At 39.2% G+C, this 18662-nt stretch overlaps 1 protein-coding gene and 1 non-coding gene across 3 annotated transcripts in view; both read right to left on the bottom strand.

The window, feature by feature from the left end:
* The window catches only part of LOC112395160 (uncharacterized), a 404375-nt gene that overhangs the window by 305332 nt on the left and 80381 nt on the right, over positions 1–18662 (bottom strand). The window lies entirely within an intron of this gene.
* On the bottom strand, positions 18551–18657 carry LOC112395166 (U6 spliceosomal RNA). Its single transcript, XR_003002309.1, has one exon. It is a non-coding gene; the product is annotated as a U6 spliceosomal RNA (small nuclear RNA).

Below are 18662 nucleotides of genomic sequence, written 5' to 3'. Positions count from 1 at the left end.
CCCCATGAAAGTTTAATACCTCAGATACTACTATGGCCTTTTATAGGGCCACAGACCTGTAACATCTAAGATTTTCTTGATCCCCCAAGAACCTGTTTTCACCCCTTGGGAGAAAGATCACCCCTGCTGAGAAAGTGTTCCCGAGGGGCTTCATTCTACCCCCTCTTCGTCGTTGTCTACGTTACATATTCTCGTTGGACACATGAGCTCTTCAATATCTCATGTCTCCCATACAAACTGCTAGAACAGGCACACCCCAAGTCTAGGTCCTCCCCACAAAGGAGGTGGTCAAGACGGTGCACAGGGTACAATCACACTTCGTCCTCTTTCTTTCCCCCCCAGGAACCTAGGCTGGATCAGGTTCAAACAACTTCAAGGCAACCTTGATGGAAGAAAGAAAAGTGAAAAGTGCCATGTGCAAATAGTGCTTTGCAGAAATACTGAATGAATTTGAACCCACAGTCCACCTACTTTAATTAAGTACTTCACTTTTCTGAGCTTTAGCATGAACATCCCTTAAGTGGAAATGTCAGTAGTTACTTCTTGCCCATTGAATAAAGATTTGTTAGCTCAGCTGAAAGCCCCCATGAAGACAACCAAAAACACTTACTGATCCAAAGAAGAGAATTTTCCTAAATTTACTGCAGCAAGTAAGAACACTACCTTGACAAAATCTTAGAATCACCAAAGGGAGAAAATTAAGGACGGTTACTTACAGGGTTATAGGACCCGCGCCAAGAGATTTCAAGGTCATTTTGAAAAGCAGAGAAGCCGCTGGGATTGGGTAGAATTAAGGACAGAGTGATTTGGGATTGGTGGCCACAGTAAAGTGAGGTCTCGAGGTGAGGGCTGACAAGCAAGCTGTTTTCGAAGCAGTTTGAGGAGCAAGCTATTCGTGTTCATACGATAACCATGTTAGTTGGCCTGTGGTCTTAGCTTCCTGGAGCGAAACAAAAATAATACATTTTGCTTGGTCCCAGTATCATTTAACACAGGAACTGGAATTTGTTTAAATTCTCAGTTCCTGCAACATGTCAGACATATGTATTGTGAACAGGTTCCCTAGCTTCAAGAAGCTTCTAGTCCTGCAAGAAAAATAAGCTTCAAAAAGATACTGCATGGATCAAATCTTTCAAAGAAGTGTAGGTTGCTAGGGAAGTGAAAAGAAGAGGGGGTCATTCGTGAGAAAAATATAATAAAGTGTTCTTTGTAAAATGTCTAGCAAAGTCTCCAAGACAATACAGGAAGTATCCCTGAGAATATCCACTGGCTTCTCAGTGCTTGGACCTGAGGATGAAAGGTGGGATGGAGTGGTTTACTCCTTTTTCCCATTCTGAATTTGCAAGGATCTACAGATTAAGTAATTTAATCTATAAATATATATAGATTATAGATTAACCTGTTGTCTTTCCTAAAATTCTAAGGAAGACAGACTCTCCCTCTGAGTTTGTGATGTCAAGCATTAAATCAAGGAATAGAAGCTATCAAGACAATAATCTAGAAACTATGAGTTCTAGTTAACCCAAATGGTCTGGGATTACAATCAGGAGAAAGCCATGCCCTGGTTTTAGTAAATGTTGCCTCTTAGTAGGTATGAGTATCATATACGCATGTTTAAGAATCATGACTAGATGTTTTCTTGACACAAGTCTCTGGAGTACAAAGGGTCTAACTCGTAAACCAAACTTCATCAGCAGCTGCAATCTAGAATCACTGAAGCACTGAACGTTAAATAAATCTACTCAAGAAACCCACGCAGGTCCAGGAACACCGGACACTTTAACTTCGTGAAATTATCACTTGGGCTGTGTCTATTCTGGCTCAGTTTTGACGGGTCCTCTGGCAGATCTTCCAGGAGCCAACAACTCCTACTACCTTCTGCCCTCTCAGGTCTGGTGAGCCCACATGTACCCTCTTCCCTTCCCTATGGAAACTGGCTCCATTCCTACAGACCCATTTTGGAAACAGGCACCACCACACGAGGCTCACCTGGCAAACCTGTGCTAATCCCAAATGATCTGGCCCATCACTTACTAATGCTGTAACCCTAACGAAGTCACTTAAACTCTTGTGCTTGACTTTTCTCACCTAAAAATGGGGGTAACGATAATGTCTAGAATCTTAGAGCTGTTCCGAGGTTTAAGTAACATAATGCATGAAAAGGGGTAAGCATGGTAACTAAAAAACAGAGAACTATACATTTTAGCTATTATTATTCATGCCTTCATGTGTCTCACTGATTTTGTCTCTTCTCAATTGCTGCTGATTCCAACAGAATCTTAACTCTCATCACCTGACACCTCATGTCATTATTTTAAGAGCTTTCCCACTGGTTTTCTTACCATCAATTTTTCCCCTTCTTCATTTTAGACATTAGTAATTAATTATCCCCTACGTGCAACCTCCCATCACATCAAGTTCCTGGCTTGAACACATTCTTGTGCCTCACTCTCAAGGTTTCCTGTAACCTGACTCTGCTAAAACAACTTAAACGCATTGTTAACACACCATGGATTCTTTTTGGTAGTTTTCAGTAGAAACCAATGGCTAGAGGGAGTTAAAGCTATAGGTCTTCTCTCCCTCTATCACTCAGAGTTACACCAAAATGAAAGCAAGACTGAAACCTGCTTCTGCCACCGATGCAAATGGTGATGTGACCCTAAAACAACCATGCCACCTGTTCTGTAAGCCTGGTAGAGGCCCATCTCTCTATCCTTTCTCATGTTCCAACAGCATTCTGTATAGAAAATTTACCTAAAGCAGATTCTACACCATTCTTTCTTTCCCCGGCTTTACTGAGATATAACTGACATGCAACACTGTGTAAGTTTAAGGTGTACAACAGGTTGATTTGATACACTTATATATTACAAAATGATTACCACCATCGTGTTAGCAAATACCTCCCTCACATCATATAATTACCATTTCTTTTTTGGGGTGAGAACATTTAAGATCTACTCTCTTAGCAACTTTCAAGTATATAATAGGGTACTGTTAACTAAATTCACCATGCTGTACACTAGGTCCTCAGAACTTATTCGTCTTATAACTAGAAGTCCGTACCCTTTGACCAGCATCTTCCCACTTTCCTCACCCTCTACACTCTTCTAATGGCAGGATGCAACTCACCTGGTCAGGGCTGAGCAGCAGTATCCTCTGCTTAACAACTGAGCCCAGGGCAGGTTTATAACCTGAGCCCAGCGTGTCGTCCACAGCACGTGGTCAGTGGGATCTCTGTGCCTTGTTTGTGCCCCAGCTGCCATGCCTGTACAACGTTTCTAGACTGATCAGCCCTCATTTCATGGATTATAAAATAATCGCTAACATCAACTATAAAAATTAATAAGGCAACTGATATTAGTTGAAGTAAAGACAGTGAAGCTCTCTGCCTGCCTGGGCCTCTGGCCCTGGGGCCTCTGTTTAGAGACTTTCATACACCGACTAACCACTCCTAACGTGCGTATTCCTGACTATGGTATCTGAAATGTCGACCTTAGAGTATAGATTAAATTAATTAGCACTTTCTATGCTGAAGCATTTGACCGTAAATTGCAGGATATAACGTCTTCTCTTTCCCTGTTTCCCACCACACACATTCATCTAGAGCAGGGTTTCTCAACCTCGGCACTACTGACATTTCGGACTAGATAATTCTCCTAGAGGGGGAGGGACTGTGTATTATAGGATGTCTAGGTCAATTCTAAGACTGGGACCCACTTTGTTTACAGTTGGCCCCAGTCTTAGAATTGACCTTCTCTGCCCTCCAAATCAAATGTGACCCACGCTTTAAGAAAAGATATCTACAAGCACCTCAAAAACCACGTGAAGATCTCAGAAGTAATTTGTCTGACCCATGGGAATGCAGTTTCTGGATCCACATGGTCCCCCACAGCTCTGGTTATCTTAGAGCTTCCCACTCCTACTTTTTTCATTTATAGTACCCGCCAGGTCCTGTAAGAATAGACTTTGAAAGCTCTACCTTAATATTAAACAGAAGTTATCCTTATATAAATAAAAACTTCCACTCTTTATGTCCATAGTGACCTGACTTCTTCCTTTTCTGGAGAAGTTTTACACTCTAAAGCAGAGAGAGAGAGAGAGAGAGAGATATTCTGGTACCAAAATTTGCAACTTAATTGGTTCCTGTTAACAGAATTAAACTATTAAACCACAATATACAAAAGTCATTCTTTAAATAGTCACAGAAATCACAAGCAGTTAGACTGGCTAAAATATTGTTCATGTGGATTAATATAGAGTACGAGCTGTTCTGCAATTCTCAAAAGATCAAGGCCCATAGAAGATAGAGTTCTTTAAAAAATTCATGTGGGAGTGTCCATTTATGTGGCAATCTATGAAACTGTACTAGGAAAAAGTACAGGTAATAATTTTTTGTGAACTACTAGCTAAAAAAATTATTTTTAACTCTCCTAATTTTCTAAAAACAAACCCTATCGTATTACATCAAGAACATTATAAAAGCAAATGTTGGCAAAATACAAAGTTAGGTGAACAGTGGCTGTTCTCAGCAAGGCTTAATAAACGTAATAGGACTTATAACAAATGCACTGTGAAAATGCAGTGATATATCTGTGCACACATTATCCATGTAGGTTAAATCACTTAAAAGTAGTTCTACCTGGATAGTTTTTAAATTGGATAATTTATAATATGTAAGGAAGATTTTACAGTTTTCCCTAAAATAGAAATGAGATAAACATTTGACAACATTTTATTAAAACACCTTATATCTCCACATCTGTTTTACCTCAAGTCTTTAACAGTGCAAAAAAAATTTCCCAAACTGAAATAAATACATCAGGAAAACATACATATGTGTCTGTGAAGTATCTACTTTTTGTAAATAAACATAAACTATGTCACTGATCATCTCACTTCTTTTCTTTCCCTTTTTCTCTATTCTTACATCAAACACTTTGCAATGTTACAACACAACCAGACACCTCTCCCCAAAGAAAGTCTCTTTTTAAATAATATGGCCTTTTCTAATCTTCACAACTGCTGTTGGGGGTAGTTATATTCAGTTTATAGAGAGGAAAATCAAATCTCAGGGAATTTGAGAATATTGTCTAACTTCCTAAGTGGAAAATGAAGAACCCAAACTCAGGCATATCTGACTCCAAGTCTGTGGTGTTTAAGCTACTCAAGCTGCTCGTCAGTTTTCTCCCTCTTAGCAAAGGGAGCCTGGCTGTACTGGTCAGTAGGGTCCATCTAGTTCAGTTATCTATGTACAATCATTCCAAAAGTTTCATTTAAAAAATTTTTTGGCACTTTATGAGATAACCAAAACCTTATTTGAGAATGCAAAGAATGAACAACCCCTAGTCTGAGTAAGATGTATATGGATATGTATAGAGATATTACTATATCTTAGAATGCATTAAGCAAATAAATGGTATCCATGCATAGTATTGATGATAAGTATTCAATGGATAAAAATGAGGTTCTGAATAAACTTGCATGACTTTCTCACAGTGGAACTGGTAAAACACTTTAGTATGGCTGAGAGAATAGTCTCCATTCCGGTCTGGAGTTCTCTCTTACTAGCATCTTCTTTTTCCTTAATGAATACTTCACCACTTTTGTGCCATCCTATTCTATCATGGAATGTTGGTTTACTGAGCGCAAGGATCTTTATTTTCAGTCTAATTTTTCATGTGCTGAAAGTTCAAGTGTGAGATTATTACATTCTAATAATGTTTACTCATAACGACTACTCAAAACCTGCTAATCATTTTGTTAAATCTATTACATTTATTATCTCATATCGTATTTACAGAACATTGCAAGGTAGACATTTTTACCTCCACTGTGTAGTTGAGGAAACTGAGGCTTACGGGCGGGTACTGTGTGAATTCTAAAGTCACCCAGACGGGAGATGGTGGACTGGAAATTCAGATGCAGAAATGTCTAATTCCAAGCTGTATACTCAGCCACCTTGCCGTACAGCTGAGGAGGGAATGTTTCTCCAACAAGCTTTGCAAAATGTCAGCTGCATGCTTTCCAAGCTATCCCAGAGGTTTACATGGGCTAAACCTCTTCCTCTGTTTACATGGCATTCTGAGCTCTGGGTGAGGCAACTACTCTCTGTGCCAAAGGAAAGAAAGAGTACTTTATTCAGTTCCCTACGAAGGAAAGAGAGCTAATGTTGTTTTCCAGGAAGAAAACTATTACTTTCAGATTAATGATTGAGTTGAAGATGGGTCATCCATTGGGCAAATATCTCCTCTAGTGCAGCATTAAATCTTCTCCAGTATCAGTGCTCAGGGGATATATTCAGTTAATTCTATCTAAATGAGGTTACATTTTAATCAAATTATCAATTTTATCAACATATATTTTATACAATTTCTATATTTAAGTTCTATAACTTCTTTAGCTACTATCATTTGAATAATGTAAAATAATTTTAGCTATATAAAGTAACTTAATTAAATTACGCAGAACTTAATTCCACCTGAAGTCCAACTTTTTGTAGATTCAAGGATATTAAAGAGGCTTAAAAAATGTTTCAAGTGGACATTTAAACTTCTAATGGGAAATGCTATAATTCACATACTGAAAAATACCCTGTCATGTACAAAGATGAAATCTGTGACCTCTTTTCAACACGCTATATTTAGTTTCCCAAAAAGAGGAGGAGGAAGAATTTTGCAAATCTGTCTCCATTTCTTACCTGGTTCCTGCTAAAGCAATAACAGGCACTTGAAAAATGTCATTCTGTAGGATTACAGAGCTAACTGGCCGGCCTGGGCTAAATTCACACTCGATTTTCTTGGCACCATGCTAAAACCAACTGAACTATTTGGTCTTCAAAGCAAGAAAGGTTTACTCTGCCAGTCTAAATACCTAGAGGAATCACTATGTAGTATTTTTTTAGTTTTTTTTAACCCTAATTAAACGTAGTTTTAAAGTTTATCCTGAGAAATTTATTTTCCAGTGGAAATTTACCCCCTGGATATTTAAGTAAAGTTTTTTTGTTTTGTTTTTTTCCTAACTACTTATAAAGCAGTATGCTAGAAGTCACATATCAGGGATCTACCATAATATAACTTTTAATAGACACATGGGTGCATTTTAGCCAAAATCCACATACTTGGCTGGGGATGAATACATCTATTATTTACAGCTAAATACTTCCTCTACCTGGAGAGATTCCTATCCTGGAAGGATTTTAGAACATGAAGTACTAATATCTTATTTTGAAAATAAAGTGAGTGACAACATTCTAAAATCCTTGCCAGGAAGAAAAATGCTAAATATAGATGGTGAAACTCCATCTTGGGGAGATTAAATCATACCTGTATAAACACCTGAAGTCATGGCAACTTTCCACCACAGACCAGTCAATTGTTATATTTTCAAAATTCTATACTTCCTGTGTGTTATTTTATAGTGCACTTTTGTAACCATTATATCCTTTTTAACCATTCCCCAAATCCCCCCAATATTGCTTTTTTACATGAATTGTAAAGCTCAGAAAAATTAATTCACTAGCTTAAAAAGGTAATCAGAGTAATACACAAAACAGGATTAAAAAAAAACACAGTCAAGTTGACACCTAAAATCATCACAGATGTGCAGGCAGATCTATACATATCATCACAAATAGAAATTAATAATATTACTATCATTTTGCCTTTCCTTCCCACTTAGCTGTCAGGTATTGCTTTTTTTTTTTTTTTTTTTTGCTGCACGTGGGCCTCTCACTGTTGTGGCCTCTCCCATTGCGGAGCACAGGCTCAGCGGCCATGGCTCACGGGCCCAGCCGCTCCACAGCATGTGGGATCCTCCCGGACCGGGGCACGAACTCGTGTCCCCTGCATCAGCAGGCGGACTCTCAACCACTGCGCCACCAGGGAAGCCCAGGTATTGCTTTTTTACTGAAGGTACTGTACCTGCCTCTGTCACCTCTCTTTCCTCTCTGCTTTGATTTCCCATTTCTAATCTTCTGAGGGATGGATAAAAAAGAGAAGCATAGTTCTGAGTGTAAAATGGAAAGAAAATGCCTGTAAATGACAGCCAGAGCACTTACCCATGAGTAAGAGGACTTTAGTCTGGGCATGTGGATTTTGTGTTACTGTACTTGGCTACCCAGAAGTCTTTCTTATTTATTTTTACATGTCTATTTATACCGGTGATTGAGTTTGCCAAATATGTGAGAGGGAACAACAACAAGACTTTCTAAGAAGTTATTATTTACCCATTTTTAACATAGAAAATGTATAGAAAACTTTTCGTTAATCTTATGAAATCTGATAATTCAAAAATAATAAGAATGTTTTAATTAATGGAAGGGTCTCATTAATATTTGATATAATTTCCAATCGAATACTTAGAAGATGATTAATATTTTTATTTATTCTCTTTTGTAAAACTAACTTCTCAAGTTTCTGTTTCAACACCAGAGACCATAATCAAGATGGAAACTAGTCATCTTTTCAGCTTCCTGGAATTTATCATAATTAATCTTTGAATACATTAAGCCAAAATGTTAGAGGCATTTAATAGGCAAAGTAACATAACAATAAAAATGTTGAATTAATACCATCACTATTTCCAAATCAATATTGGAAAAATAACTCAAATGATCTATAAGTAAAGTCCCTTGTGATTAATATCTGGAAGTATCGCTTGTAATCAGTATCTGGTTTATCTTCTCAGCTTTGGTGGTGCCTATAAAGTAATAGACAAGAAGCCAGACACAGCCTTCCTCAAATCACTGATATGAAGAAAGCTCTTTGCTATGCGCTAAAACCGAACATGCCTCATCTTTGGTATTTGTTTGCCCTGAATTGTGTCGTTTATTATCTATTGTAAGCAAGTCAGGCCCAGTTACAAAGTCTTCGCTTTCTGAAATGTATGCTCCTTACTGCTCTACACGTGACTCAAGAACACTTTTACTTAATAACAAATCTTTTCCTGTTTCTCATGTCAAAAAGTACCAAGTAAGCAAATGGAAAGTCCTAACAGTAGGAGAATGCTTGCCAAAATCAGTGAATGTGACTTCCAATGGCACTCCAGATTCAAAAATAGAGTGGATTTTAATTATTTCCTTTGAGGGAAAATAAAACAACCACGGCACTTAAAAAGATATCTCAAATAAGGCATCTTTCCTCAGAAATAAGAAATAACAGAGTGCTATCTGAAAATACCCTCCAATGTCCAGTCAGGCAGTGATGTGAACACTCAAAATCAGAGCTTCTGCCTCAGACATTGTAAGGACCAGAGAGAGGACCTGTCGGCATAGGACATCTAGCTCTCCTAGACCATTCCTGTCATTCCCTCCACAGGGCTGACAGGCACCAAAAATCTTGATCTCACCAGCAGGTGCCCATAATGTCAGCTTTCAACAGCAGGCATTTTATCATAAGCACAGTGTATTTTTAATTCCTGGCAGCTAACTTTTCTGAACCAGCCTTGATCTAATGTTAAGAGAGCTGGACCATTCTTTGAGCTTCACTTCTGCTCTGAGATTCAGGAACCTATTCATGACAACCCTTGATCTCTGCCAGTACTGTTTGTTTATCCTCCCTGCAGAAGGATGGCTTCCGGACCCCAGTCTGCTGTGCCCACACCTTGGGGCACACTCTGACCAATGAAGTTTATTCCTCCAACTCTGACAACGAACGGTCCAAAGTGTATTCAAGCTGGTATTAATTTATATCACGGCCCTTTCCCATACATATAACAGAGAGTTGCAGCCAGAGTTCTTGCTGCAGAAAGCTATACACTTCTTCCCCTAAGAGGGATCATTTAATTCCCCACAGGGAAAGATATGTAGAATAAGCCCCCAGCAAAATTATTACCAAGGCTGGAAACTGTGCCCCGCATCCGTTTTCAGGCTGTGGCCCAAAGCGTCCCTTTTCCCATATTCCAAGAAGGAATCTAAACAGTGCAGAGTTGAAGGTCTCAGGCTCACAGGGGCCTGGTGTGAAGCCAGCTCTGAGGGGCCCGGGCACCGCCCTTGCAATCAGGCTGCCTGGGCAGATCCTGGCTCCGACAGCCGCCAGCTCTGGGACCGTGGGGAAGTCATGTAAAGCTTCCACACCTCGGTCCTTCCGAATGCGTGGAGAGATGAGGGTAACAATGGGGTTGGTCTGAACATTCCAGGAGCTTGCCCACATGACGTCACTAGCAAAATGCCCGAAACAGTGCAATGCTGGTCCCTCATCAAACTGCCTACTCACAGCTTTAAAACAAATACATAAATAGATAAAAGGAAATGGACCTGTGGACGTAACTTGGGTTTGAGAGAATACAGTTCTTTCTCGTCGTTACTTTCATGAGGATGATTAAGACCAACATCACTCTGCCTTCACCACAGGCACCTCCTGGCATTTCTTCAAACTCACCAAACACCAGCCTTGCGCTTGCTGCCCCTTCTGCCTGGAATGCCGTGTCCCCAGGTGGCCATGCTGCCCCTTCCCGTCCTCCAGTGTTCTGCTCAGACGTCCCCATCACAGAGAGAACGTTCCTGACCCCTGATCCATAACAGCACCCTGTATGGTTCTCTATTCTTTTAAGCAGCTTTACTTTCTTTCATAGCATTAGGGCCACCTGACGGTTCATTATGAGTTGATCGCCTTAGTGTCTGTCTCACCGCATGTGAAGGCGCGGACTTCCCTTCACTGTGCTCCCTGGCGTCTGTGACAGTGACTGGCACGTTACAGGTGCTCAAAATTATGTGTTAAGTGAATAAGTGTTGTTACCGAATGATTCCTCACCAAGCAGGTTATACAGAGGAACAGGGATGCGTGGTGTATGTCAGACAGAGGTCAGGGCTGCAGCTCCTCTTGTGGAGCTCAGTCCCCGGCCAGGACCCTCTCAGCTGCATGCATGCTAAGATGCCGAAAGGTAAAATGGACATTTCTCTCCACTATCTGACACTAGGTTGTTTCAGTTTATTTCCAAAGAGACAAATGTTTAAGACTTTCAATTGTTTCAATACCTGTGGCCATAAAGAGAGACTGGAATTAATATATATTCTACTACAATCATTTGTCAAATTATCATGGGCTCAGTAGACACAAAAGAACACAACTAGGTTTGAAACACCAGTTACTGCCAGCTGACAATTAGGTTGTTTGCTTTACTTAGTTAGGTACATGTATCTTTTTCATTTCTATCCTACAAGTCTTGCCATAAAAACCATGGTGTCTAAGATCCAGCTCAGGTTATGTTCTATGTGGTTAAGTTCGCAAACCAGAGGAGGTCAAATCTGCACTACATTTTAACTGATTTAGATTTTGTTATTTCAACAAGCAAACAACTTAAGCGTTCCGCCGTGGGGAACTCAGGGACAAGAGTGATTCCATCATCGTCTGTCTACTCCGGGCCAACAGGATGCTTCGTGAGGCTCAATCATATTGGTAGAATGGGCACACTCTATGCTCTTCTCAAAGATTAAACAGCTTTATTATAAGTGGTATCCTAAATCAATATTTGTGATGCATTTTTTCAATGCAACAAGCACAGTAGGATTCAGAAAGATGCTTGTAATAATTACATGGAACTCCTCTCCTTAAACTTTTCCAGCTTTCTTTCGTTTGAATAGCAGTCTAGTGACTCCTTAGGAAATCCTTATAAAGTAAGTAAAGGGTGGTAACAAGAAAACCCATTTTACAAATGAGGAAGTGGTGGTTACTTACCCTAGGTTCAGGTTCTAATTGAAAAGTCAGGACAGAAGACTCTGTATCAGAGTCTACTGTTAAGCTCCAAAAAGGGAATGACTTCTTTCCTAGCATGATTTTCAAACTTATCAATTGATCCCAAGGTCATGAAATAGTTTTTACAATTTCTCTTTAGCTTTGAGCCAGCAACAATTGCTATTTGTCACCAGCCTTGGAAAGGGAGCAAGAGGTTGGAGAGATGGCACGTGGATTTTTTTAAATTGAGATATAATTGTCTCATAGCATTGTATTGATTTTAGGTATACAACCTAATGATTTGATAATGATTTGATATATGTACATTTTGGGAAATGATTACCTAAATAAATTTAGTTAACATCCATAACAATGCATAGTTAGCAACCTCCAAATATTGATATATAATATAGTATTGTTAACTATAGTCATCGTGCTGTAAATTACAGGATTTATTTATCTGATAACTGGAAGTTTGACCACCTACTCCTATTTCACCCATCCCTCCACCCCACCTCCGGCAACTACCAATCTCCGTATCTGTGAGTTCAGAGATTTTGTTTGTTTTTAGATTCCACATATACATGAGATCTTATGGTATCTTGTTCTGTGTGATTCATTTCATTTAGGAGTCCTCAAGGCCCCTATTCATATTGTCAAAATGGCAGGATTTCCTTCTTTTTTATGGCTAAATAATAATTTTCCATTATTTTCTTTATTTATTCACCCACCAATGGACAATCACGTGGTTTCCATGTGTTGGCTATTATAAGTAACGCTGCAATGAATAGGGAGGTACAGATGTTTTCGCGTTAATGTTTTGTTTCCTTTGGATAAATACCCAGAAGTGGGATTGCTGGGTCATATGGTAGTTCCATTTTTAGTTTTTTGAGGAAGCTCCATACTGTTTTCCACAGTGGCTGCACCAATTTACATTCCCACCAACAGTGCAAAGTTTCCCTTTTATCCAAGCCCTTGTCAACATTTGCTACTTCTCTTTTTGAAAATAGCCGTTCTAACATGTGAGAAGTGATATTTCATTGTTGTTTTGATTTGCATTTCCCTGATGATTAGTGATATTGAGCTCTTTTTCATGTAACTGTTGTCCATCTGCATGTCTTCTTTGGGAAAATGTCTACTTGAGTCCTCTGCCCTTCTTAAAATCAGATTGTCTGGGTTTGGGGGGGTTTGTTGTTGTTGTTGTTTTTTGCTATTGAGTTGTATAAGTTCTTTGTATATTTTGGATATTAGCTTATCAGATGTATGATTTGTAATTCTTTTCTCTCATTCAGTAGGTTGTCTTTTCATTTTGTTGATGGTTTCCTTTGCTGTATAGAAGCTTTTTAGTTTGATGTAGTACCACTTGTTTACCTTTGCTTTTGTTACCTTTGCTTTGGGTGTCAAATCCAAAAAACTCATTGTCAAGACAGATGCCAAGGAGCCTATCCCCTATGTTTTCTTCTAGAAGTTTTATGGTTTCAGGTCTTACATTCAAGTCTTTATTTCGAGTTCAGTTTTGTGTATGGAGTATACAAAATGAATAAACAGAAACCTCAATTAAATAGAGTTGGGAGACTAGCATGGGGAGCTCTCATGGCCCGCAATGATAGCAGAGCCCAACAGGAAGTAAGACCCCTATTCTTTCCTGGCAGGACTCAGCCAGTGAAAAGCCATGAACTCTTTGTTTACCATCACCCTCCCTACTTCCTTTTCCCTTCTATAAAAGTGTTCTTCCTCCCTTGCTGTGCGGGGACTTGCATATGGCTCGCCATGGTTGCAGAAGCCAAATTACAATTCTCTTGTGATCCCAAATAAACCCATCTTTGCTAGAGCAATATCTGGCAGTTATTTGTTTCAGGTCAACAGGGGTAACATAGTGGTCCAGTTTCATGCTTTTGCATGTGGCTGTTCAGTTTTCCCAACACCGTTTATTGAAGAGACTGTCCTTTTCCCACTGTATATCCTTGGGTGCTTTGTTATAAATTAGTTGACCATACAGGCATGGGTCTATTTCTGGGCTCTCTGTTCTGTTCCATTGATCTATGTGTCTATTTTTGTGCCAGTACCATACTGTTTAGATTACTGTAGGTTTGTGTTATAGTTTGAAATCAGGGAGCGTGATATGTCCAAGTTTGTTCTCTTTCAAGATTACTTTAGCTATTCAGGGTCTTTTGTGGTTCCACACAAATTTGGGGGTTCTTAGTCCTATTTCTGTGAAAAATGTCATTGGAATTTTGAGGGGGATTGCACTGAATCTGTAGATTACTTTGGGCAGTATGGGCATTTTAACAATATTAATTCTTCCAATCCATGGACACAGAGTATCTTTTCATTTATGTGTGTCTCCTCCAATTTCTTTCATTGGTGTCTTATGTTTCCTTGGTTAACTTTATACCCAGTATTTTATTCTTTTTGATGCAATTGTAAATGGGACTGATTTCTTAATTTCTCTTTGATAGTTCGTTATTAGCATTTAGAAATGAAACTAATTTTTGTATATTGATTTTGTATCTTCCAACTTTACCAAATTTGTTTATTAGTTCCAACAGGTTTTTTGGTGGCATCTTTAGGGTTTTCTATGTATAATACCATGTCAGCTACAAAGAGAGACCGTTTTACTTCTTCCTTTCCAATCTGGATGACTTCTACCTCTGTTTCTTGTCTAATTGCTGTGGTACGGCTTCCAATATTATGTTGAATAAAAGTAGTAAGAGTGACCATGCTTGTCTTGTTCCTGATCTTAGAGGAAATACTCTCAGCTTTTCACTATTGAGTATGATGTTACCTGTGGGCTTGTTATATGTGGTCTTTATTATGCTGAGGTACATTACTTCTATACCTCTTTGTTGAGAATTTTTGTCATGAATGGATGTTGAATTTTGTCAAATGCTTTTTCTGCATCTATGGTGATAACTGTATTGGGTTGGCCAAAAAGTTCATTTGGGGTTTTCTGTAAGATGTTACAAACTTTTTGACCAGCCCAATATGATTTTTATCCTTCATTTTGTTAATGTGGTATATCACACTGATTTGAAGATGTTGAACCATCCTTGTGTCCCTGGAATAAATCCAATTTGATCATAGTGTATGATCCTTTTAATGTACTGTCGAATTCAGTTTGCTGATATTTTGTTGAGGATTTTCCTGCATCAATGTTCATCAGGGATATTGGCCTATAATTTTATTTTCTTGTAGTGTCTAGTTTTGCTGTCAGGGTAATGCTGGCCTTGAAAAATGAGTTTGAAAATGTTCCCTTCTCTTCTATTTTTTAGAAGAGTTTGAGAAGGATTAGTATTAATTCTTCTTTAAATGTTTGTTAGAATTCATCAGTGAAGCCATCTGGTCCTGAACTTCTGTTTGCTGGGTGTAATGCATTTTTAAATGTTTCAAAGAGCACTCTGTGTCTTAATAAATAGACAATATGAGAGGTGTGCTTACCCAGACAATCATTCTCTTAGGGAACATCAGTTTAATTTCAACATCATAATTGTTCTGGCACTAAATCAATCAAAGCTGTTTCTCCTTTACCTCAGTTATGATACTTAAATGTTACTGAATTGAAACAATCATAAAATTGAGGAAAATACTGTATGCTGACAACCTACAACAAATATGTCAAAATATCAATAATTTGTCCAATTCTTCATGGCCTATTGATCGGTAAATGCCATGTCACTGCTCCAGCAGATCCCTGGGTCATTGTAGCTTCATGACTGAGAATTGAGGCTGGCCAAACTCCGCACAAGGGACCACACAATCACATGCCTGACCCTCTTCCGAAATGTTAACGTGCCCAAAACGTTAACCCAAGTAAGAATGAGAGCACTCTTCCTCTTAAAGATTAAAGACCAACAGCTCCTGTTGCCTTTGGTGCCACAGTCACTGAAACTGGGGTGCTGGGTGCCTCCATCACAGCTGGGGTACAACTCCTAGCAACATCCTTAGACTGCCATCATTCCTTAAGGTTTGATAAATGCAGCACCTTGTTTAAAAGACAAGCTCAGACAAGAGCACTCCATGACAACACTGGCCTAGGTGCCAAATGGGATAAGGTGTCTTATTCAATAACACACACACTGCTCTTGGTGAGAGTGTTTGGACTGGAATTACGTGCTTCCAAGGTCAGCTAATTCACGGTCTCACAACCAGAGCTTCCCTTTAGCCTCCAGCCCTGAGACAGAACCTCACCCACTAGACACATATACTCTGGTAGCGATGGATTCACTCTCAAGAGTGTCACTGCTCTTCCCTGCAGGCAAGAAAAAATGAAGGCTACGCAAGTTAATTAAAAATGTTTAACAACTTTGGATTCCAAAAGAAAGGCATCATTATGGGCCCCTTTCCTCAGAGGAAACTCCTCTACTTCTATGCAAATTTATGGTTACAGATGGATTCATAATGGAGGGTTTCTCCCTCTGCTCCTAGGGTAGCAACAAAACTCCAATAGATATAAGAGAAGAGGGGTAAAGTCTACTTCCTACATCCTAAGCAGATACCTTGGCATGGCTAAAATGTCTTTTTCAAAAACAACATACATGTATATATAAAATGCCTTGCACATGATAACTATTTATCAACAAAAGGTACATTTCGTGTTCAATGAAAGATAGCTATTGTTATTAAAAACATAATCACACAATGCACAGATTCTGCTGGGCCACTTCTCAACTGGAAAAACCACATGGAATGGCAAACATCATTTAGTTCCACTTTCTTAGTCATCTACATATTCACTGCAAAATTAGAGCTGAGGTCAATAAAACACAGACTTTTGTAATAGTCCAGATCAAACTCTTTCTTTCCCCATCCCTAAATTTTACATTTGCAAGTAAATGACCATAGTGTGTTGACTAGCAACCTAAAATGATAACAGTATGTGTTTTCATCAGTAACTAAAATCGGCTTGGCTGTATAGATCCTTGAAAAAGAAAGAAAAAAGGCAAAACTCATAAACGTAGGATAAATTGGAATCCAATATCATCCCCTGGATAAATTCCTTAATTGTGTGTATGCCCCTCAGCACTTCACAGACAAGTAAAACAGAAAAACACGCACTCGTTTTAATCCGAGAGCCTAGAGATGAATACTAACTCCTTTTCATTTGTCCGAAGAGACTGAAGATGAGAGATGCTCACGAATGGAATATGCTTCTATTCCCAATAGCCAAGACATGGAAACAACCTAAATGTCCACTGACAGATGAATGGATAAAGAAGGTGTGGTACATATATACAAGAGAATACTACTCAGCCATGAAAAAAGAATGAAATAATGCCCTTTGCAGTAACATGGACAGACCTAGAGATTCTCGAACTAAGTGAAGTAAGTCAGAAAGAGAAAGACAAATACCATATGATATCACTTATACGTGGAATCTAAAATATGACACAAAGGAAGCTATCTATGAAACAGAAACAGACTCACAGACATAGAGAACAGACCTGTGGTTGCCGAGGGGGAGGAGTGTGGGGGAAGGAAGGAGTGGGAGTTTGGGATTAGTAGATGCAAACTAGCATATATAGGATGGATGAACAACAAAGTCCTACTGTATAGCACAGGGAACTATATTCAATATCCTGTGATAAACCATAATGGACAAGAATATAAAAAAGAATGTATATATGTATAACTGAATCACTTTGCAGTACAGCAGAAATTAACACAATATTGTAAATCAATTATACTTCAATTTAAAAAAAAAAAGGAATGTGCTTAATCAGTGGGAGTCATGCTGGCATCAGTATCCTGGGCTCTGGTCCACCTGTAGATATGCAGAAAAGCAGATGACAGGGACACACATTCACAGGCCTGTCTCCCCAAATGAATAATAATAACAGCTTACATTTACATAGCACTTACTGTGTGCCAGAGACTGCTCTAAGCACTCACCGAGTGTGAGAGACTGTGTGTGTGTGTGTGTGTGTGTGTGTGTGCGTGCATGCATCATTTAATCTTCACAACCACTCTATGAGAAAGCTACTTATCCTCACTTTAAAGATGGGAAAATTGAGGCCCAAGTTCACACAGCTCGGAAGTGGTAGAGCTGGCATTTAAACTCAGGCCATCTGAACTCTGTAGTCTGTGTTTTTAACCACCACGCTCTACTGCCTAGAGTGGAATCATTTCCCCTGAAGTGCCACCAGAGAAAGTGTTATTCTTTCTGAGAACAGTGGTGGTGCTGCTGTCTCCTAGTTTTTCAGGTGATCCTGGAACCTTAGGTTTTTTCTGACTTAGCATGTCTGCAGTTCACACTAGTGGAGCTCCTGTGTCACTCTGACAAGTTCAGAGATTGAACCGGTCACTTAATTAGGCAACAGTACAATGTGACTTCCTGTCCCCTGGGCAGCACTGCACTGGGCACTGAGAACTTACAAAGTAAAGGGAGGATGGCCCTGCTGAGGCCCAACCTAACATGACAGTATTAGAGAATGGGCCTTTGGGAGGTAATTAGGTTTAGGAGAGGTCCTGAGGGTGGGAACCTCATGCTGGGAATAGTGGCCCTTATAAGGAGAGACACTAGAAAGCTTGCTCTGGTGAGGACACAGCAAGAAGGTGGCAGTTTCTCAACCCAAGGAGGGAGCCTTCACTAGAAACCAATCATGCTGGCACCTTGATCTTGGACATCTAGTCTCTAGAACTATGAGAAAATAAATTTCTGAGTTTGGGGGGGGTTGTTTTTTTGTTTTTTTAAATTTATAAAGAAAAAAAGCTCAACTTATTTTGTACTTTCTTTTACATCAACATCTTCTTTCCTGCTTTAAAAAGGCTCACATTCTCAGTTGAAACCCCAAATGTCAGTTTGTGGGGCACAATGTTATTTCATGGGTAAAAGCGGAAGTGCTGATATTAATTAATCTTGATTGGTTACAAAGCAGTTCAAAAATATGGAACACTTCACGAATTTGCACGTCAACCTTGCGCAGGGGCCATGCTAATCTTCTCTGTGTCGTTCCAATTTTAGTATACGTGCTGCCGAAGCAAGCACAGATT

This window comes from Neophocaena asiaeorientalis, unplaced genomic scaffold (genome assembly GCF_003031525.2).
Source record: "Neophocaena asiaeorientalis asiaeorientalis breed wild unplaced genomic scaffold, Neophocaena_asiaeorientalis_V1.1 scaffold25, whole genome shotgun sequence".
NCBI classification, from domain to species: Eukaryota; Metazoa; Chordata; class Mammalia; order Artiodactyla; family Phocoenidae; genus Neophocaena; species Neophocaena asiaeorientalis.
The sequence above is the reverse complement of the archived record's forward strand: the minus strand, read 5'-3'. Positions and strand labels throughout refer to the sequence as shown.